This window comes from Salmo trutta, chromosome 7 (assembly GCF_901001165.1).
Source record: "Salmo trutta chromosome 7, fSalTru1.1, whole genome shotgun sequence".
Taxonomy (NCBI): Eukaryota; Metazoa; Chordata; class Actinopteri; order Salmoniformes; family Salmonidae; genus Salmo; species Salmo trutta.
In genome coordinates, this window is record NC_042963.1 from 26,858,049 (window position 1) to 26,881,694 (window position 23,646).

Consider the following 23,646-nt stretch of genomic DNA (forward strand, 5'->3'; position numbering starts at 1 on the left):
CTCAATTGGGTTGAGGTTGGGTGATCATCTGATGCAGCACTCCATCACTCTCCTTCTTGGTCAAATAGCCCTTACACAGCCTGTGTTGGGATATCGTCCTGTTGAAAAACAAATGATAGTCCCACTAAGCGCAAACCAGATGGGATATCGCTGCAGAATGCTGTGGTAGCCATGCTGGTTTAGAGAGCCTTGAATTCTAAATAAATCACTGACAGTGTCACCAGCAAAGCACCCCCACACCATCACACCTCCTCCTCCATGCTGCACGGTGGGAACCACACATGCGGAGATAATGCTTTCACCTACTCTGCGTCTCACAAAGACACGGTGGTTGGAACCAAACATCGCAAATGTGGATTCAGGACAGATTTCCACCGGTCTAATGGCCATTGCTCGTGTTTCTTGGCCCAAGCAAGCCTCTTCTTCTTATTGGTGTCCTTCAGTAGTGGTTTCTTTACAGCAATTCAACCATAAAGTCCTGATTCATGCAGTCTCCTCTGAACAATTAATGTTGAGACGTGTCTGTTACTTGGACTCTGCGATTTCTGAGGTGCAGTTAACTCTAATGAACTTCTGTGTGACAATCTCTTCATTCAAAGACTCAATCATGCACACTCTTACTGACAGTTGTGGCTGCTTTGCGTGATGTATTGTTGTATCTATCTTCTTGCCCTTTGTGCTGTTGTCTATGCGCAATAGTGTTTATACCATGTTTTGTGTTGCTACCATGTTATTGTCATGTTGTGTTGCTACCATGCTGAGTTGTCATGTGTTGCTGTGTTGTGTTGCTGCCATGCTATGTTGTCTTAGGTCTCTTTTTGTGTTGTCGTGATGTGTTTTGTCCTATTTGTTTTAAATCTCAGCTCCCGTCCCCGCAGGTGGCGGGGTAAATAATAACTTGTTCTTAACTTACTTGCCTAATGAAATAAAGGTTGAATGAAATACAAATGAATACAACCACATCTCACTGGCTGGAGACAGAATTTACAATGCGCAGGCTAAAGAGAATGTCGTTGATTGGATATAAAGTTAGGGGTGATTGACTGATGAACTGTCTGGCATTCTAACTAAGGGGACAAACTAGGGGTGCATAGGGAAATCTAAATCTAAAAGCCTGTCCTTTTCTACACACCCCCCGTGTGTGTGTGTGTGTGTGTGTGTGTGTGTGTGTGTGTGTGTGTGTGTGTGTGTGTGTGTGTGTGTGTGTGTGTGTGTGTGTGTGTGTGTGTTGCTGGTAGCGCTACTACGGTCAATACATTTCTCATCATACCACCCTAGCGTAAAGAATCCCCACCGGGTAGGTAGCATAGAGGTTTAACCATCCACATCAGCTAGCTTGAGTGTCAGTTTGCCTTTTTAGGGCCCGCCTCGGCCTCAGGGCTTGGTTGCCAGAGCAATGGGCAGGAGCGAAAGGAAAACATTCCCATTATGCTCAATAAAACAGGACATGAGAGAAAGTGAGATTGTTAAAACACTGTACACAGCTGATAACGTAACATTTGAAATGGCTTTTTCTTTTAGACGTTTTTGAGTGCAATGTTTTGTGTTCATTTCTAATTGGTTTTCGTTTTGAATTGATAGAGGGGTTCAGGCGGATGTATACAGCAGCACACACACACATGCTCGACAAACAAAGCAGAGAGCGAGATGGCGAGTGGGAGAAAAGGAGTTTGTTTGTGACAATGGGGAGGCTGGAAGAAAAAGGGGGGTGCACTTCCATAGCTTTAGGTCCAACAGGTTGCGTTAGTGGGGTTGTGATGAATGTAGACTTTGTTGAGGGGGGTAAGATGTGAGGGGACTTGTGTCTGGGCCCACCTCCAAACGCAATGGCTGAATGAATGTCTGTCCGCCCCTGACTTTTACACAGAGGTGCGTGTGCGTATACGAGCATGAATGTGTTTGAGTTTGTGTGTACCACACAGAGGGATGTTTGTACCTCCGCACACATGACACAGCCCCCATACTCCCAGCCCATGGCCCATGGCCCATGCCACACAAACACAGCTACTATAAAGGGCAATTCTAATGGAATTACGTTTCGACTCAGAATTACAGTAAAGTCTAACTCAGTTTTTATGTGACCACGTTTTCCAAAAACTCTTAAATATCTGCTCTGAATTGCGATTCAAAGATGTCTGCAGAAAGAATCGAGAATCGGCACCTTGAGTTTAAGAAAAACTATTTTGGTTATTGAACTGTGGATTTACACCCATTAACGGAATTACATCATGAGCTGCACAAGACAGAAATGCATAATTATGCATATGAATGTCATTTTCCTCATGTTTCACAAGTTTGGAAATCACAGCGCAGCACAGCAAAGTAAAGTACACTGCAGTATAATGCAACACAGCAGAGTATAGTAGGGTATAGTTGGGTACAGTTTCAGCATGCTTATAGGGGGTGGCCGGTAGCCTAGTGGTTAGAGCATTGGGCCAGTAACCGAAATGTTGGTGGATTGAATCCACAAGCTGCCATGGTCAAAATCTGTTGTTCTGCCCCTGAACAAGGCAATTAACCCACTGTTCCTAGGCTGTCATTGTAAATAAGAATTTGTTCTTAACTGACTTGCCTAATTAAATAAAGGTTAAAAAAAATAGGGAAGGGCACTCAACATGCTCAGCACTGACACAAATGACTGATTGGCTAAAAGAAATGGATAAGAAGAAGATTATGTGCGCTGTTTTGTGTGAGCCTTTGATATCATTGATCATAACATAATACTGAAAAAACGATAGTGTTATGGAGTGTCCGAACTGTGTGCCAACTGCCAAAACAGACAGTTCGGTAACATCAACACCTCGCACAAAGACCAATAGTGTTGTATGAAACATATGGAATCATGTAGTAACCAAAAAAGTGTTAAACAAACCAAAATATATTTTATATTTGAGATTCTTCAAAGTAGCCACCCTTTGACCTGATGACAGTTTTGCACACTCTTGGCATTCTATCGATGCAGAATGCTGTGATAGTCATGCTGGTTAAGTGTTACTTAAATTCTAAATAAATCACAAACAGTATCACCAGCAAAGCACCCCGACACCTCCTCCTCCATGCTTCCCGGTGGGAACCACACATGCGGATATCATCTGTTCACCTATTCAGTCTCACAAAAACACAGTGGTTGGAACCAAAAATCTCAAATTTGGACTCATCAGACCAAAGGACAGATTTCCACTGGTCTAATGTCCATTGCTCGTGTTTCTTGGCCCAAGCGAGTCTCTTATTATTATTGGTGTCCTTTAGTAGTGGTTTCTTTGCAGCAATTCGACCATGAAGGCCTGATTCTCACAGTCTCCTCTGAACAGTTGATGTTGAGATGTGTCTGTTACTTGAACTTTGTGAAGCATTTATTTGGGCTGCAATTTCTGAGGTGCAGTTAACTCTAATGAACGTATCCTCTGCGGCAGAGGTGACTCTGGGTCTTCCTTTCCTGTGACGGTCCTCATGAGAGCCAGTTTCATCATAGTGCTTGATGGTTTTTGCGACTGCACATTTCCAGATTGACTGACCTTCATGTCTTAAAGTAATGATGGACTGTCGGTTCTCTTTGCTTATTTGAGCTGTAGGGCTATCTTCTGTATACCACCCCTACCTTGTCACAACACAACTTATTGGCTGAAAAGCATTAAGAAGTAAAGAAATTCCACAAATTAACCTTTTACAAGGCACACCTGTTAATTGAAATGCATTCTAGGTGACTACATCATGAAACTGGCTGAGAGAATGCCAAGAGTCTGCAAAGCTGTATTCAAGGCAAAGGGTGGCTACTTTGAGGAATATATTTTGATTTGTTTAACACTTTTTCGGTTACTTCCTGATTACATATGTGTTATTTCATAGTTTTGACGTCTTCAATATTATACAATGTAGAAAATAGTAAAACATAAAGAAAAACAATGGAATGATTAGGTGTGTCCAAACTTTTGATCGGTACTGTATATTTACAGTGAAAAAGGCAAGAGTGGGGAAAGTGTGTGTGTGTGTGCGTGTACATGGTTGTCTGCGTGTGTGTGCATGTGTGACAGGAGCGTGGCACAGTAAAGCCCCATGGGCAGAAAAGTGTAGCAAGCCAAAGCAGGACGTTACGATGTTATGAGCGTGTAGCTACCCTTATGTGTATCTATACAGTACCGAAGCATGTGTGTATCTAAGAGAGAGAGAGCAAGGTACAGAGGAGAGGGATACAGTTGAAGTCGGAAGTTTACATATACCTTAGCCAAATACATGTAAACTCAGTTTGTCACAATTCCTGACATTTAATCCTACTAAAAATGATTTGTCTTAGGTCAGTTAGGATCACCACTTCATTTTAAGAATGTAAAATGTCAGAATAACAGTAGAGAGAATGATTTATTTCAGCTTTTATTCCTTTCATCACATTCCCAGTGGGCCAGAAGTTTACATACACTCAATTAGTATTTGGTAGCATTGCCTTTAAATTGTTTAACTTTGGTCAAACATTTTGGGTAGCCTTCCACAAGCTTCCCACAATAAGTTGGGTGAATTTTGGCCCATTTTTCCTGACAGAACTGGTGTAACTGACTCAGGTTTGTAGGCCTCCTTGCTCACACATGCTTTTTCAGTTCTGCCCACAAATTTTCTACAGGATTGAGGTCAGGTCTTTGTGATGGCCACTCCGATAAATTCACTTTGTTGTCCTTAAGCCATTTTGCCACAACTTTGGAAGTATGCTTGGGGTCATTGTCCATTTGGAAGACCCATATGCGACCAAGCTTTAACTTCCTGACTGATGTCTTGAGATGTTGCTTCAATATATCCACATAATTTTCTTTCCTCATGATGCCATCTATTTTGTGAAGTGCACCAGTCCCTCCTGTAGCAAAGCACCCCACAACATGATGTTACCACCCCCGTGCTTCACGGTTGGGATGGTGTTCTTCGGCTTGCAAGCCTCCTCCTTTTTCCTCCAAACATAACGATGGTCATTATGGCCAAAGAGTTCTATTTTTGTTTCATCAGACCAGAGGACATTTCTCCAAAAAGTACGATCTTTGTCCCCATGTGCAGCTGCAAACCGTAGTCTGGCTTTTTTATGGCGGTTTTGGAGCAGTGGCATCTTCCTTGCTGAGCGGCCTTTCAGGTTATGTCAATGTAGGACTCGTTTTACTGTGGATATAGATACTTTTGTACCTGTTTACTCCAGCATCTTCACAAGGTCCTTTGCTGTAGTTCTGGGATTGATTTGCACTTTCACACCAAAGTACGTTCAACTCTAGGAGAGAGAATGTGGCTCCTGCCTGAGCAGTATAACGGCTGCGTGGTCCCATGGTGTTTATACTTGCATACTATTGTTTGTACAGATGAACGTGGTACCTTCAGGCATTTGGAAATTGCTCCCAAGAATGAACCAGACTCGTGGAGGTATACATTTTTTTTCTAGGTCTTGGCTGATTTCTTTTGATTTTCCCATGATGTCAAGCAAAGAGGCACTGAGTTTGAAGGTAGGCCTTGAAATTCATCCACAGGTACACCTCCAATTGACTCAAATTATGTCAATTAGCCTATCAGAAGCTTCTAAAGCCATGACATCATTTTCTGGAATTTTCCAAGCTGTTTAAAGCCACAGTCAACTTAGTGTATAAAAACTTCTGACCCACTGGAATTGTGATACAGTGAATTATAAGTGAAATAATCTGTCTGTAAACAATTGTTGGAAAAATTACTTGTGTCATGCACAAAAAGTAGATGTCCTAACCGACTTGCCAAAACTATAGTTTGTTAACAAGAAATTTGTGGTGTTTTAATGACTTTGACCTTAGTGTATGTAAACTTCTGACTTCAACTGTAGGTCATTCCAATGCCTGTGTTCAGTAAAATCTACATTTGAGTATATGTGTGCAGCTGTCCTAATCCATCTGTAGGAGGTTAATCATGCCACCCTGTGCAATCATACAAACACACACACCCTTCTGAGCGATCACACAGCTGCCTCCGACACACAGGAGCGGCCACTCTAATCACAGCAAAAAAGATAAGCTTTCCTGTGCTGCCGACACAGAACTAGCACAAACCACAGTCTCTGTGTCACTGGGGAAGGAATTAGAGCTTGCGCAGAGAGGTCATATACTCTCCGAGCCCCCATCCTCTTTAGCGTCAGCCTCCACACAAAACAGCGCCCCCTGTCAGTCATCTAGTGTATATAAAACATTTGGAAAAACAGGTAGTCAAAAAATGTATCAGAAGGAATTATGTTTTGAAGTGGCTGTCCTATATCTGAGAGAGATAAGAAAGTCCAGGAAATTATACTTAACAAAAATATAAAAGCAACAGGCAACAATTTCTCAGATTTTACTGAGTTACAGTTCATAGAAGGAAATCAGTCAATTGAAATAAATGAATTAGGCCCTAATATATGGATTTCACATGATTGGGCAGGGGCGCAGCCATGGGGGGGCTTGGGAGAGCATAGGCCCACCCACTTGGGAGCCAAGTTCAACCACTGGGGAGCCAGGCCCAGGCAATCAGAATGAGTTTTTCCCCACAAAGGGCTTTATTACAGACAGAAATACTTCCCTCCCCTCCGCAAGTGAAGAAGCCAGATGTGGAGGTCCTGGGCTGGAATGGTTACACGTGGTCTGCGGTCGTAAGGCCGGTTGGACGTACTGCCAAAGTTTCTAAATCGATGTTGGAGGTGGTCGAGAAATTAACATTTAAATATCTGGCAACAGCTCTGTTGGACATTCCTGCAGTCAGCATGCCAATTGCACGCTCCCTCAAAACTTGAGACATCTGTGGCATTTTGTTGTGTGACAAAACGGCACATTTTAGAGTGGCCTTTTACGGTCCTCAGCACAAGGTGCACCTGTGTAATGATCATAATGTTTAATCAGTTTCTTGATATGCCACACCTGTCAGGTGGATGGACTATCCTGGCAAAGGAGAAAGGCTGACTAACAGGCATGTAAACAAATTTGTGCAAAACATTTTAGAGAAAAAAGCTTTTTGAGCGTACGGCACATTTGTGAGATCTTTTATTTCAGCTCATGGAAATTGGGACCAATGCTTTACATGTGGTGTTTATATTTTACACATATTTAACCCATTTTTGGCACAAAGGTACTTCCATAATATACTGCCTTCAGACGAGTCTTTGAGGCAAGTCTTTTGAGGTGGGTATCCTAGAGCAAAAGAACTGACATGTACGTGTTCGTGAGACTCACCTTCCAATGGTGGGGTTATATTAGTGTGTACCCATAACTGTTCCAACGCTACAGACAGAAGATGGCAGATCTGCGGTACCGACGTCAGACGAGTTCCCTGACTCTTGTGAGGGTCGTAAAGCAAAATGGAGAACCCCATTGTGATATTGAGAGGCTCATCTTTCCACAGAGGGGTTTGTAGATGGCCAAATCGTTTGGACGCTACAGACGATTCTGTGAGAAGGTTGATTTTCGGGATGTCTCATGGTATGACAAACATTCTAGCTCTGTCACCTTTCACCACAGATGTGGAACTGCGACATAGGCGAATGTGGTGGATGGAGACACATCCAATGCAAAAAAACATATCTCTAGCTTAAAATTACAGATTTTTATGGGGATTTTTTTATTATCCTAATTTGATTTCCATGGGGGCGCAGACATCAACTTTAGGGGGTTAACCCAAACCCTGGTAGTCAATCAATACCGATACAGTCAATACAATTTCCTATCATGTGTGGAGAAAAAAAACATTCAACATAGTAAATGTACCATATAGGCAACTATGGAGATGAAACCTTGACCATGACCTTCTGCTTGCACTGATGTCTATGTTTCACGAACAACAACATCAGAAGCATCAGGACTATTACACCAACCAAGGACAAAGGGATAAGCAGAGAATAGATGGGGGAAAAGGGATGAAAGAACATCTACAGAACAGAGACAAAGAAATCAAGGTGTCTTTTTGTTTCAGTCTGACACCGTGTCAGAAGAGGACAGGAGAGGTGTGTGTATCTGATGAGGGTATAGTCTGGACCTGCCACCATCCATTTTCGCTCTCCCCTGCTATCAGGTTTGTATGATGAGGATTGTCTGGAGAAGACACACCCAATACCTCCCTATATTCTTATAGTTTACTGTTACTTCCTTTTGTATCTCTTTTCCCTCTATCCTTTTATTAACTATTACTCTATTTTCTCTCTCTTTTTCTCCCTTTTCCCTCTATCCCTTAATTTACCGCTACTTCCTTTTCTCTATATTCTCCTTCTATCCCTTAAAGGCCCAGCGCAGTCAGAAATGTGATTGACCTGTGTTTTATATATATTTTCAAACTGTGAGGTTGAAATAATACTGTGTATTGTCTCTCTTCTACCTCTATCCCTGCATTTACTGTTACTTACTTTTCGCTCGCTTTCTCCCTCTCCCACTACCAGACATGGTGGCAACGATTAGTGTGTGATTACGGCTGCTCCCTACATTCCCAAGGTAGTGATTATCCTGCGTGCATATCTGATTACAATCACCACCAACAGTAATTAAGTATCTGATAGGATCAGGTGTGAGCTGGGGGAAGGAGGGAAGGGGAGAGGATGAAAAAAGAGAGAAGAGAACAAGACAATAGAACCGAACAAGAAAAGGGGATGAAGGAAAAGAGGAGGATAGGGGCAGGAGGAGCAGGGGAGGGAGGGAGAACAAACAAAGTGAAGAAGGATGAAGAAGAAAAAATAGGAAGAAAGAAGGGGGAATTTGAGAAGTAGGAGATGGACAAAGAGGAAGGATGTAGGCAATGAAGGAGAGGAACGCAAAAAGAAGAGGAGGAGGAAGGGAAGGAGATCTGTTACAAGCACGGGAGGGAGGCAGAGGAGAGGAGTAATGAGAAAGTGAGGGAGGAGGATGGAGGAGGGAGAAAGACAGGAACAATAATAGCCTTGTCCTATAGCTCTGCAGTGATAAATTCCCTTCTCATTGGAGAATCGGGGTCTGGCTGTGGAGTAGGGTAGGCCTAATAGATTGCCTGATGACAAATTTCCTTCCTCCCACACCATAGCAGCTATTTATGATCAGGCAGTTTGACTGGGCAGTCCGACAAGGCCAGTGTCGCCTTCCATCCCCACAGCGTGTCATCACTCCTGAGACGAGGTGACAAATTCAAATGGATCACTTTGTCTCCGTCTACCATCCACCTATCGCTCTAAGACAAAGTTTCCACTATGTACAGATCTGGCATCAGCTTCCCCTCCCCCGATCGTAACCTTAAAGGGAAATTTCACTGCTTATATTTCACTGTATATGTACATGAATATGTTATTAACATAAACATAACAATTTAGAATTTCTCACTACACGCAAATTCAAGCGTTTCCGCATCTCACCGATAGAAACAGGCCATCTACATTTCCTGGTTATAAGTAAACCGAAATATCAAGAATTCATAGGGATTCCAGGACGTAATACCGCCACGCTGAAGCTGGATCCAGTTGACAATGGGCATCAACACCCCTCCCAACTATAACCAACGGTAGCCACTTGTTCACAAAACATCAGATTGCGAATAACTATTGTAAAGTTTAGTCATGCTGTGGTGCTCAGTACCTGGACGTCCAAACTACATGCAAGCACAGGCTGTTGGGGTAGAATTTCATTCGTTACCTGCCGGAGGTATTCCTCAGTGCCGACAGTGGCTGGCGGCAACAAATACTGGTGCCTATGATATGAATATTCCCATGGAGAAATATCCAAATGTCCATGTTTGTAGCCAGCAGTTTCAGACAGAGGATTTCGAAACAGACCTGAAGCTTTAACTGATGGGGTTTGCCAGGTCATCAAACGTTGAAAAGTGATGCTATTCCATCAATTTTCCTCTTCACTTCAAAGAGGAAGGCATCCAATCAGCCAACATCAGCGCAGCAGATAATAAATTGAGCTTAGGTAACGTAGCTAACTAACCCGCTAGCGAACAACAGTACATTTCTTTATCTAAATCAAAATCTAACTAGCTAGCTTTCATAATACGCTGGCTAGACATTCCAAAGCAAACAATGTAATTTGCCAGCTGCTACAGGGCAATGTGATTTGTAACCTTGCAAGCTAATGTTAGGTTACGTTAGCTACAGCCTACCAGACCGTAACTTTTTATTAAATCTTTTATTTCACCTTTATTTAACCAGGTAGGCAAGTTGAGAACAAGTTCTCATTTACAACTGCGACCTGGCCAAGATAAAGCAAAGCAGTGTGACACAGACAACAACACAGAGTTACATATGGAATAAACAATAAACAAGCCAATGACACAGTAGAAAAAAAAGAAAGTCTATATACAGTGTGTGCAAAAGGCATGAGGAGGTAGGCAATAAATAGGCCATAGTAGTGAAGAATTACAATTTAGCAGATTAACACTGGAGTGATAAAAGAGCAGATGATGATGTGCAAGGAGAGATACTGGTGTGCAAAAGAGCAGAAAAGTAAATAAAAACAGTGTGGGGATGAGGTAGGTAGATTGTGTTGGCTATTTACAGATGGGCTATGTACAGCTGCAGCGATCGGTTAGCTGCTCAGATATTTAAAGATGGTGAGGGAAATAAAAGTCTCCAGCTTCAGCGATTTTTGCAATTCGTTCCAGTCACTGGCAGCAGAGAACTGGAAGGAAAGGCAGCCAAAGGAGGTGTTGGCTTTGGGGATGATCAGTGACATATACCTGCTGGAGCGCGTGCTACGGGTGGGTGTTGTTATCGTGACCAGTGAACTGAGATAAGGCGGAGCTTTACCTAGCATAGATTTATAGATGACCTGGACCCAGTGGGTCTGGCGACGAACAAGTAGCGAGGGCCAGCCGCCTAGAGCATACAGGTCGCAGCGGTGGGTAGTATAAAGTGATTTGGTAACAAACCGGATGGCACTGTGATAGACTGCATCCAGTTTGCTGAGTAGAGTATTGGAAGCTACAGTGAGGGGAAAAAAGTATTTGATCCCCTGCTGATTTTGTACGTTTGCCCACTGACAAAGAAAGGATCAGTCTATAATTTTAATGGTAGGTTTATTTGGACAGTGAGAGACAGAATAACAAGAAAAATATCCAGAAAAACGCATGTCAGAAATGTTATAAATTGATTTGCATTTTAATGAGGGAAATAAGTATTTGACCCCCTCTCAATCAGAAAGATTTCTGGCTCCCAGGTGTCTTTTATACAGGTAACAAGCTGAGATTAGGAGCACACTCTTAAAGGGAGTGCTCCTAACCACAGCTTGTTACCTGTAAAAAAGACACCTGTCCACAGAAGCAATCAATCAGATTCCAAACTCTCCACCATGGCCAAGACCAAAGAGCTCTCCAAGGATGTCAGGGACAAGATTGTAGACCTACACTTGGCTGGAATGGGCTACAAGACCATCGCCAAGCAGCTTGTTGAGAAGGTGACAACATTTGGTGTGATTATTCGCAAATGGAAGAAACACAAAAGAACTGTCAATATCCCTCGGCCTGGGGCTCCATGCAAGATCTCACCTCGTGGAGTTGCAAGGATCATGAGAACGGTGAGGAATCAGCCCAGAACTACACGGGAGGATCTTGTCAATGATCTCAAGGCAGCTGGGACCATAGTAACCAAGAAAACAATTGGTAACACACTACGCCGTGAAGGACTGAAATCCTGCAGCGCCCGCAAGGTCCCCCTGCTCAAGATACATATACATGCCCGTCTGAAGTTTGCCAATGAACATCTGAATGACTCAGAGGACAACTGGTGAAAGTGTTGTGGTCAGATGAGACCAAAATGGAGTTCTTTGACATCAACTCAACGTGTTTGGAGGAGGAATGCCGCCTATGACCCCAAGAACACCATCTCCACCGTCAAACATGGAGGTGGAAACATTATGCTTTGGGGGTGTTTTTCTGCTAAGGGGACAGGACAACTTCACCGCATCAAAGGACGGGGCCATGTACCGTCAAATCTTGGGTGAGAACCTCCTTCCCTCAGCCTGCTTCCCTGTGGCTCAGTTGGTAGAGCATGGTGTGTGCCGCACCAGGGTTGTGGGTTCAATTCCCACGGGGGGCCAGTACAAAAAAATGCATGAAATTACATGTATGAAATGTATGCATTCACTACTGAAAGTTGCTCTGGATAAGAGCGTCTGCTAAATGACTAAAATGTCAATGTAAGCCAGGGCATTGAAAATGGGTCGTGGATGGGTATTCCAGCATGACAATGACCCAAAACACACGGCCAAGGCAACAAAGGAGTGGCTCAAGAAGAAGCACATTAAGGTCCTAGAGTGGCCTAGCCAGTCTCCAGACCTTAATCCCATAGAAAATCTGTGGAGGGAGCTGAAGGTTCGAGTTGCCAAACGTCAGCCTCGAAACCTTAATGACTTGGAGAAAATCTGCAAAGAGGAGTGAGACAAAATCCCTCCTGAGATGTGTGCAAACCTGATGGCCAACTACAAGAAATGTCTGACCTCTGTGATTGCCAACAAGGGTTTTGCCACTAAGTCATGTTTTGCAGAGGGGTCAAATACGTATTTCCCACATTAAAATGCAAATCATTTTATAACATTTTTGACATACGTTTTTCTGGATTTTTTTGTTGTTATTCTGTCTCCCACTGTTCAAATAAACGTACTATTAAAATTATAGACTGATCATTTCTTTGTAAGTGGGCAAACATACAAAATCAGCAGGGGATCAAATACTTTTTCCCCCACTGTATTTTGTAGATGACATCACTGAAGTCGAGGATCGGCAGGATAGTCAGTTTTACTACGGTAAGTTTGGCGGCATGAATGAAGGAGGCTTTGTTGCGAAATAGAATGCCTATTCTAGATTTCACATTTTGATACGTTAAAACCTTATTCTAAAATAGATTAAATTAATTGTTTTACTCATCAATCTACCTACACACAATACCCCATAATGACAAAGCGAAAACAGGTTTTTAGAATTATTTGCACATTTATAAAACATTTTGAAATCGAAATACCTTCCTTGCATAACTATTCAGACCCTTTGCAATGAGACTCGAAACTGAGCTCAGGTGCATCCTGTTTCCAAAATGCATTTTTTGGCAGAAATGCTTTCTCGAACATGTGAACTTTCATGTGCCTTAATAACAAACTTGTATGCCATCTGTAAATGCGAATAAAATTGTTAAATTATGAGCCTAGTTGGTTTAGCCACCGAAAAATCAAGGAACCTTCCCGCTGGCAATGATTGGCTGAGAGAATGAGTGGGCTGGACATGCCAAGAGATGAGTTTGGATTTTTCTGCCATGTAGCACGCTTCTGTCTATTTGATCTGGTAAGTATGTCTAGATAATCTTGTCTAACACAGCTTTTTTTATTGTATTAATTGCATAGTAAAACTGCATAAGTGTTGCTCTCCACTTTCTGGAGAACCGAGTTTTGAAATCAGTGGAATTTGAGTATGATAGCTAAGGAGATGAGGAAAGCACCTGTCTCCGGATTACATTTTCAAACTAAGGGCGACCATGGAATCTGACAGGAGACGCATCCATCCATTATGTATACGGGTAAGATAGTCTAGCTAGCTACATTTTCAGATATTACACGTTTCTAATTTTGACAGAAAGTGGTTTAATTTCACGTTAAAGTGTACTGTTAGCTAGCTAATGTTAGCTGGCTGGCTCGCTAGCTAACGTTATGTGTATGATCTTATTATTCGTATCTCAGAGCCATTTGCTTGGCTAGTTATAGCCTAATGTTAGCTAGTTAACATTGAACCTGGTTGGTTGGTTAGCTAGCTGCAGATTCATGCAAGGGAGTAACGTCATGAGTTGGGATTATGGTTAATTGTTTAGCTAGCTAGCTAGTTACATGTCTTATCAAAAAAATATGTTGATTTCAGAGTGTGCCAGAGCTAAGAATAACTGATACATTTACGAATGCTCAACAGCCGTTGAATATGGCCGGTGTCAGTAAACGTCGGCAAAAAAGCGTAATTAAATTGTTGCCAGCAGCACAGTTACAGTCACCAATGCTCAGGATAACATGAAGACAGCCTAACCAGCTCTACTAGGGTGAGTAAAATGGTCAGAGTTTGGGTGGGGGCTAAACCTTAAGAGGGTGTGAATGATGCTGAATGGGTGTAGACAAAGAAGAGCTCTCCAGTAGGTACCAAAACATTCAAAACATCAATTTTCTCAAAAGTGAGGTTACAAGTTTATGAACTTTCAAAGCAGAACTACTTCCCCATTGTTCCTCAAATGCAGTGTATGATATAACATTTTGTAGCTCTGTGTCTCCGCTTTTATCCAATCTACAAAACACAACTTGCTACATAAGACCGAATCAAGGCCGTCAGTCACACATAAGCTCCCACAGTTGACAATGCATGTCAGAGCAAAAACCAAACCCAGGATTGTGTTGAGGCACAGATCTGGGAAAGGGTACCAAAAAATGTATGCAGCATTGATGGTCTCCAAGAACACAGTGGCCTCCATCATTCTTAAATGGAAGAAGTTTGGAACCACTAAGACTCTTCCTAGAGCTGGACGCACGGCCATACTGAGCAATCAGGGAGAAGGGCCTTGGTCAGGGAGGTGACCAAGAACCCGATGGACACTCTGAAAGAGCTGCAGAGTTCCTCTGTGGAAATGGGAGAACCATCTCTGCAGCACTCCACCAATCAGGCCTTTACGGTAGAGTGGCCAGACGGAAGGACAACCATCTCAGCAGCACTCCACAGCACTCAGCAAAAGGCACATGACAGCCCGCTTGGAGTTGACCAAAAGGACTCTCAGACCATGAGAAACTAGATTCTCTGGTCTGATGAAACCAAGATTGAGCTCTTTGGCCTAAATGCCAAGTGTCACATGTGGAGGAAACCTGGTACCATCCCTACGGTGAAGCATGGTGGTGGCAGCATCAAGCTGTGGGGATGTTTTTCAGCGGCAGGGACTGGAAGACTAGTCAAGATCGAGGCAAAGATGAACGGAGCAAAGTACAGAGAGATCCTTGATTAAAAACCTGCTCCAGATAGCGCTCAGGACCTCAGACTGGGGGTGAAGGTTCACCTTCCAACAGGACAATGACCCTAAGCACACAGCCAAGACAACGCAGGAGTGGCTTCGGGACTCTGAATGTCCTTGAGTGGCCCAGCCAGAGCCCAGACTTGAACTCAATCGAACATCTCTGGGGAGACATGAAAATAGCCGTGCAGCAAAAATCCCCATCCAACCTGACAGAGCTTGAGAGGATCTGCAGAGAAGAATGGGAGAAACTCCCCAAATACAGGTGTGCCAACCTTGTATCGTCATACTCAAGAAGACTCAAATCCGTAATCGCTGCCAAAGGTGCTTCAAGAAAGTACTAGTCAATACTTATGTAAATGTAATATTTTATTTTTTATAAATGAGCAAAACCTTCTAAAAACCTGTTTTTGCTTTGTCATTATGGGGTGTTGTGTGTAGATTGATGAGGGGAAAAAAATATTTAATCAATTTTAGAATAAGGCTGTAACATAACAAAGGGGTCTGAATACTTTCCGAAGGCACAGTATACTGTACTTCCATAAATCTTTTCAACTGGTACAAGTCTTGTGAGGCTTGTAGGTATCCTGGAGCAAAAAAAACCACAAGCACAGTACCAGTCAAAAGTTTGGACACACCTACTCATTCAAGGGTTTTTCTTTATTTTTACTATTTTCTACATTGTATAATAATAGTGAAGACATCAGAACTATGAAACAACACATATGGAATCATGTAGTAATCAAAAAAGTCTTAAACAAATTCTTCAAATAGCCACCCTTTGCCTTGATGACAGCTTTGCACAATCTTGGCATTCTCTCAACCAGCTTCACCTGGAATGCTGTACCAACTTCAGACGAGTCCCAAGACGCTTGTGTGGGTCATAGAGCAAAAGGGAAAACATTGTGTTTGTGAGAACTATGTGGATATATTGAAGCAACATCTCAGGACATCAGTCAGGAAGTTAAAGCTTGGTCGCAAATGGGTCTTCCAAATGGACAATGACCCCGGGCATACCTCCAAAGTTGTGGCAAAATGGCCTAAGGACAACAAAGTCAAGGTATTGGAGTGGCCATCACAAAGCCCTGACCTCAATCCTGTAGAAAATTTGTGGGCAGAACTGAAAAAGCGTGTGCGAGCAAGGAGGCCTACAAACCTGACTCAGTTACACCAGCTCTGTCAGGAGGAATGGACCAAAATTCACCCAACTTTTTGTGGGAAGCTTGTGGAAGGCTAACCGAAACGTTTGACCCAAGTTAAACAATTTAAAGGCAATGCTACCAAATACTAATTGAGTGTATGTAAACTTCTGACCCACTGGGAATGTGATGAAAGGAATAAAAGCTGAAATAAATCATTCTCTCTACTATTATTCTGACATTTCACATTCTTAAAATAAAGTGGTGATCCTAACTGACCTAAGATATGGAATTTTTACTAGGATTAAATGTCAGGAATTGTGAAAAACTGAGTTTAAATGTATTTGGCTAAGGTGTATGTAAACTTCCGACTTCAAATGTATATAAACAGTACCGGAACCAAAACAGAACCTTGTGGAACCCCACACGTAATATGTATTTTGTCTGATTTAACTTCAACAAAGGGTGACAAAAAATGAATGACCGGTTAAATAGGTCCTAAACCAATTTAGAACTGGACCGGAGAGGCCAACCCACCTCTCCTGTCTGTCCAGAAGGACATCATGGTCAACAGTGACAACTACCCTACCCAGAGATTCATAGATACTCCCACCGTTTACCCATGCTTCATTGGTCTGTTTTGCTTGATGGCCCTCCGATCTGCACTTGTTAGATGGCCCTCTGACCTGCAACCATTTTCTATGGTTATATATGTGTTTCTTTTCTTGTAGTGTATCTTATTGCCCTTTTTACTATCGTCCTGGGCTTATAGATCGAGTCAATCCTTCATCAGATGAACTGCAATATGTCGGCTAAAGCGATTTAATTCATGAATGCATTTGAAAGTTTTTAATGATAGTGAAGAGCAAAATTCCTCTCAAGAGAATTAACATTACAGTTACACCAACTGGTAGGCTAATCACACAATTGTACAAAATGGTAAGAGAACTGGTGAAGAAAGTTACCCCTCTACACACACCTTTCTTTACCGGAATCTCTAAATGGAAATACTGGCAGATAAAATAAAATGTCCTTCTACAGTTGGTGATCTACTTACCGTAATTTCCGGACTATTAAGCGCACCTGAATATAAGCCGCACCCACTGAATAAAAAAAAAAAAATTATTTGGAACATAAATAAGCCGCACATGTCTATAAGCCGCAGGTGCCTACCGGTATATTGAAACAAATTAACTTTACACGTTAATGAAACACGGCTTGTAACAAAAATAAATAGGCTTTAACGAAACACGGCTTGTAACAAAAATAAATAGGCTTTAACGAAACACGGCTTGTAACAAAAAATACAAAATTAGCAGTAAGCTTTAGTTGTCTTTTTGTACTGAGTCAATTCCTCACGCTGCTGTTTCCAACATCTTATCATCGACTCATTAAGACCAAGCTCCCGTGCAGCAGCTCTATTTCCTTTTCCAACAGCCAGATCAATCTCCTTCAACTTGAAAGCTGCATCATATGCATTTCTCTGTGTCTTTGCCATGATGAGGGTGACAAAATGACTACCGGAATCAGAATGATGGGAAGCTTGAGAGCGCTCGATTTAATCTAAACAGTAAACAAAAAAGTTGTTTGACCTTAACCCGTTCGGCAATTTCATTGGTGTAATGAAAGCTTCATGCCGCCAAAAAACTGAGCACGTCACAGAATGTGATTTTTTTGGGAAAAAAAATTGAAAGCGGGAAAAATCCATATATTAGCCACGTCATTGTTTAAGCCGCGAGGTTCAAAGCCTGAGAAAAAAGTTGCGGCTTATAGTCCGGAATTTATGGTAAATATAGAAGATTCTAAATTACTATCTAAGGGGGTTTTATACAACTATAATGCAGGGTTAATAAAACAACTGTTTTAAAATGTATATTTAAGTAGTCTTGCTCGTCTCAGAGCAGCACGAAACATGCTGAAATAGTTGACCACATGTGTGTAGACTATTGCTTGTTGGGGGAGATTTTTACACAGTAGCCGGTCTCTCTCTCTCTCTCTCTCTCTCTACACAAAGCAAATTATATTTGTCACATGCTTCATAAACAGGTGTAAACTAACAGTGAAATGCTTACTTATGGGCCCTTCCCAACAATGCAGTGAGAGAGAAAATAGAGTAATAATAGAAAAGAAATAACATGTAATAATAAATATACAATGAGTAACAATAACTTGGCTATATACATTGAGTATTGAGTTGCTGTGCAGGGACACGAGGTAATTGAGGTAGATATGTACATAACACATGTTGTTCTGAAATATGAACCCAGAAATACTGGACATTTAGAACTCTTATTATGGTGGAGATTTGACTAAATTACAATCATGGTCTTGAATTGGACTCTCATTTTTCTGGTCTCGGTCTTGACTCAGGACTCAATTTGATCCGGTCTTGGATCGGACTCGCTTTAGGTGGTCTCGAACACAATACTGACTAAATGTGTTGGTAAGTCACAGTATTTAGGAGAGAGTGGTCTGTGTGCAGGCGGCAGGCAAGCTGCTCCAGTTATTTGATTGACAGTTCTGGTTGCCTAGTGATGGATTTTAGTCCAGACAAGTAAAATCTCTGTTCATATCACCCGAGAAGGTTTCGTGGTCTGAATTTTTTTAAACCGTAGGGTAGCCTACCTTAACAGACAGACAAATATGCCATAGTACGAGGCGCTTTCAAGAGGCTAGATTCCATTATGTCTGAAAAGTGTAAATCGATACAGGCTACCGGTAGCCTATTGTATTTCATATGAGGCAAAAACAAAGAGCAGGCTACCCCATGCTCACAAGACCGGCATTGGTGCCATGAATTGGATAGGCTATTCCACATGCAACGGAACGAAGACTGAACACACACATGCAGAGGCTTACTCATATGTTTTGGTAATCTTCATCTCGTAATGTCTTGTCTTGCAAGACACTTTACCAAGTAGCCTAAAGTTCGCCTCTTTCTCTCTGGTTTTATTTGAATTACACATTTACCCTTTATAGTCTATGATGTACACAGAAAACAATGATTTGTGATAACTGAACTGTGATTTTTATAAAGTGGGGATTTTTCTTAACGTTAAGCATCACAACTTCATTTAAATGTTCACACCCCTACTTGAAAGCACAGCGATAACACATTGTTTAACTCCCAAACTTCTGGGTGGGTGAATAAAGGTTGAAATTTAATTGATCAACATCTCAACCAAATATTACCCACATATTAATACTGGTGTAGTAGAGTGATGTTGTTCCCCTAGATTATGCACCAAGTTGCACGCAAGGACAGTTCAAGTAGGCCAGGGCAAGAGGGGATGTTAATAAGTTAATAACAATAATAATAATTCAATGTGTTTTCTTTATTTAATTACAGCAGCATAGTTAATGTTATTTTTCAGTGTACAAACATTTTTTGATATCTATATTGTAAATACACCTAATTGTAAAAGTTTGTATATTTTGGTTTGGTCCATCGCGGGTTATCCGTACTTACGGACCCTTTTATCGTTCTCTTTTGCCGGACCTTCAGCTAGCAAGGTATGTTGTCCTTGGCGCCGTAATTTGGCAATATAAAACTGTGGTAAAGTTACATAAAGTGCTGTTACGCAATTATAGGGTTTGTTACAATGTGAACAATTATAAAGATTTATGTTAACTTTCACCAAGCTCGCTAATTAGGGTACCTATTGTAACTCGGGAGTATTTGGGACCGTGTTTGAGTGAGTTGCTATGTGGTCACGCAGGTGCCCGAGAGCTGTGACTGCACCGAGGGCTAACCTATTGTGTGTTGTCTCTTCGTGTGCAGGTATGTCTTTTATTTTGTTCCGAATATGTTGTATATAATTTTAACTGTATTGTATAGTGTGCTGTTGGGCACTGAATGTATGTATGCAGTTCCCACTCTTTTGCCGGACCTTCAGCTAGCAAGGTGCCCGAGAGCTGTGACTGCACCGAGGGCTAACCTATTGTGTGTTGTGACTTCGTGTGCAGGACCAATAAACATGATTCAACCATCATGATTCCAGTTGTGGCAGTGTCCTGATTAAAAGTACACAACGCAGAACGAACCACGCTACACTGGCACAGTCCTCTATTCTACTGTGCATCATAGAATCTATGAACGTAATATCTAACTGCTATGCTACATTGCATGCAATGATTGAACACTTGATTCCAGACCAGGTTTGTCTACCCCCACCCTGCCCACACCAGTATTACTGTATAAAAACAGACCCTGAAGCAGTTTATAAGGACACAACGGTAGCAGGCCAACTAAGGTTCAGAGAATATATCTTGCTCTTTTAATTTATGCATGCTGCAATAGTTAGCATTTTGTTTCATGTGTCTGTTTACCCATTTATGTATTCCTGCTCGGATTAAATCATTCATTGATGTATTCTCCAAACTAGGCGGATGCAGAAATGTGTGAAAGTGTCGAGGATGATGGATTGATCGACGGATTGAATGGGGAATTAGAAATGAGAGAGAGGTAGAGTAACAAGATCGGGCAAGAAAGTGAAGCAGATACAAAAGCACCCACACACACCTCTCTCTCACACACACACACGCACACACACAGACACGCACACACACACACACACACACACACACACACACACACACACACACACACACACACACACACACACACAGATCTTTTCTAAATTCTAGCTGCATTTTAAACCAGAGGTTGACCCCTCTCTGAGGATAAGGGTCACCATAAAACAGCACTTAGACAGCATTTATTGTCTTAAGTGACATTCCTGGGGCTAAGGTCGATGGCTGTAATTCAACTAAAGGCCCTTTAAAGTCCGTCTCCCCATATGCATATGCCTGTCTATTGTTCGTCTATTAAACCTTTAAATACAGCAGTCGTTCGCCTTATCTTTGGGTTCAGCATTTTCCACACCTTGAGGAAAATACACTGCTCAGAAAAATAAAGGGAACACTTAAACAACACATCCTAGATCTGAATGAAAGAAATAATCATATGAAATTCTTTTTTCTTTACATAGTTGAATGTGCTGACAACAAAATCACACAAAAATAATCAATGGAAATCCAATTTATCAACCCATGGAGGTCTGGATTTGGAGTCACACTCAAAATTAAAGTGGAAAACCACACTACAGGCTCATCCAACGTTGATGTAATGTCCTTAAAACAAGTCAAAATGAGGCTCAGTAGTGTGTGTGGCCTCCACGTGCCTGTATGACCTCCCTACAACACCTGGGCATGCTCCTGATGAGGTGGAGGATGGTCTCCTGAGGGATCTCCTCCCAGACCTGGACTAAAGCATCCGCCAACTCCTGGACAGTCTGTGGTGCAATGTGGCGTTGGTGGATGGAGCGAGACATGACGTCCCAGATGTGCTCAATTGGATTCAGGTCTGGGGAACGGGCGGGCCAGTCCATAGCATCAATGTCTTCCTCTTGCAGGAACTGCTGACACACTCCAGCCACATGAGGTCTAGCATTGTCTTGCATTAGGAGGAACCCAGGGCCAACCGCACCAGCATATGGTCTCACAAGGGGTCTGAGGATCTCATCTCGGTACCTAATGGCAGTCAGGCTACCTCTGGCGAGCACATGGAGGGCTGTGCGGCCCCCCAAGAAATGCCACCCCACACCATGACTGACCCACCGCCAAACCGGTCATGCTGGAGGATGTTGCAGGCAGCAGAACGTTCTCCACGGCGTCTCCAGACTCTGTCACGTCTGTCACGTGCTCAGTGTGAACCTGCTTTCATCTGTGAAGAGCACAGGGCGCCAGTGGCGAATTTGCCAATCTTGGTGTTCTCTGGCAAATGCCAAACGTCCTGCACGGTGTTGGGCTGTAAGCACAACCCCCACCTGTGGACGTCGGGCCCTCATACCACCCTCATGGAGTCTGTTTCTGACCGTTTGAGCAGACACATGCACATTTGTGGCCTGCTGGAGGTCATTTTGCAGGGCTCTGGCAGTGCTCCTCCTGCTCCTCCTTGCACAAAGGCAGAGGTAGCGGTCCTGCTGCTGGGTTGTTGCCCTCCTACGGCCTCCTCCACGTCTCCTGATGTACTGGCCTGTCTCCTGGTAGCGCCTCCATGCTCTGGACACTAAGCTGACAGACACAGCAAACCTTCTTGCCACAGCTCGCATTGATGTGCCATCCTGGATGAGCTGCACTACCTGAGCCACTTGTGTGGGTTGTAGACTCCGTCTCATGCTACCACTAGAGTGAAAGCACTGCCAGCATTCAAAAGTGACCAAAACATCAGCCAGGAAGCATAGGAACTGAGAAGTGGTCTGTGGTACCACCTGCTGAACCACTCCTTTATTGGGGGTGTCTTGCTTATTGCCTATAATTTCCACCTGTTGTCTATTCCATTTGCACAACAGCATGTGAAATGTATTGCCAATCAGTGTTGCTTCCTAAGTGGACAGTTTGATTTCACAGAAGTGTGATTGACTTGGAGTTACATTGTGTTGTTTAAGTGTTCTCTTTATTTTTTTGAGCAGTATATATTATTCCTAACACACAGACACACAGATACACAGACACAAACACCCACACACAGAAATGCAAGCAATGTATGCTTGGCTCCAAAACAAAACCATACAGCATAAACAAGCGTATAAATTATATTCTCAATGACACACATAAGTGTCTGGACATGTACGAACATGCACACAGACACACACACTGACTGATCCGGAGTCAAGCCTACTTGATGGGAGTAGCGCTCACTGTTGCCCCTAGCGGTTGATTTCGAAAGCATTTTCCTACGTCATCCAATTTTGAAGTCAATCTTGAGCGATCTCCCTTCCCTGTAGTGTTCACAGCCCCTTCCCATAGCTTCTGTAGCGTTTGTCTCAAGCTCACCAAGACTGTTATCTTTGAATAAACTAAAGCATAAATAGTTATAGATGCATATATGCATGCTGTGGAAGTCTCCTGCCTACCACAGGGTTGCTCTACTCTCTACCAACGAGGCCAACAGGATCAAGGGGAAGAGAGGAGGACATAAGAGACAGAAGAGAGGAAGAGAAGAGTCGAGTAGAAAGGTGAAAGCATATTGAGCTGACAAATTATATTTTGACTGATATGCCCAATGATATACCCCATTACTGAAGCGTAATATTGCAATCATCATCATCATCATTATCATCATCATCACGGTCTTCATCATCAATGTCATCATCATCATCATTGTAGAGCTTAATACTATGGTCAACCTTGTCAAATGCCTTCTGGAGATATGATTAAAAAACATGCCTCTGAGGTTAGATAGACCCCAGTTGGTAGTTTTGAGGGTTGTTTAAATAAAACAATATGTTTTTAATGGTGAGTGTGCATTGTGACTATTCTTTTTCAAAGTCTGCTCAGTCTCTTATGAAGTAATACTTGTTGGTTCAGGTGATCTCGTAAATATGTCTGTAAAAGTAATAGGAAAAATAGGTAGGCTTACAGTAAAGTAATAGGTAAAATAGGAAGCGCTAGTATACGAAACTGAAGAATCAACAATGCCATGCTTTTCAGTCAATGTATTTCCTCTCTGACATTATACTTTCCTAATTGGGGGACTGGGGGTTGTTCATACACTGCAGTGTGGAGATCAATCAA

The 23,646-nt window shown here is 42.4% G+C and overlaps 1 protein-coding gene across 1 annotated transcript in view; it reads right to left on the reverse strand.

Annotated features, from left to right (window-relative positions):
* Positions 1 to 23,646, reverse strand: part of b4galnt4a (beta-1,4-N-acetyl-galactosaminyl transferase 4a) — a 486,523-nt gene that overhangs the window by 354,582 nt on the left and 108,295 nt on the right. The window lies entirely within an intron of this gene.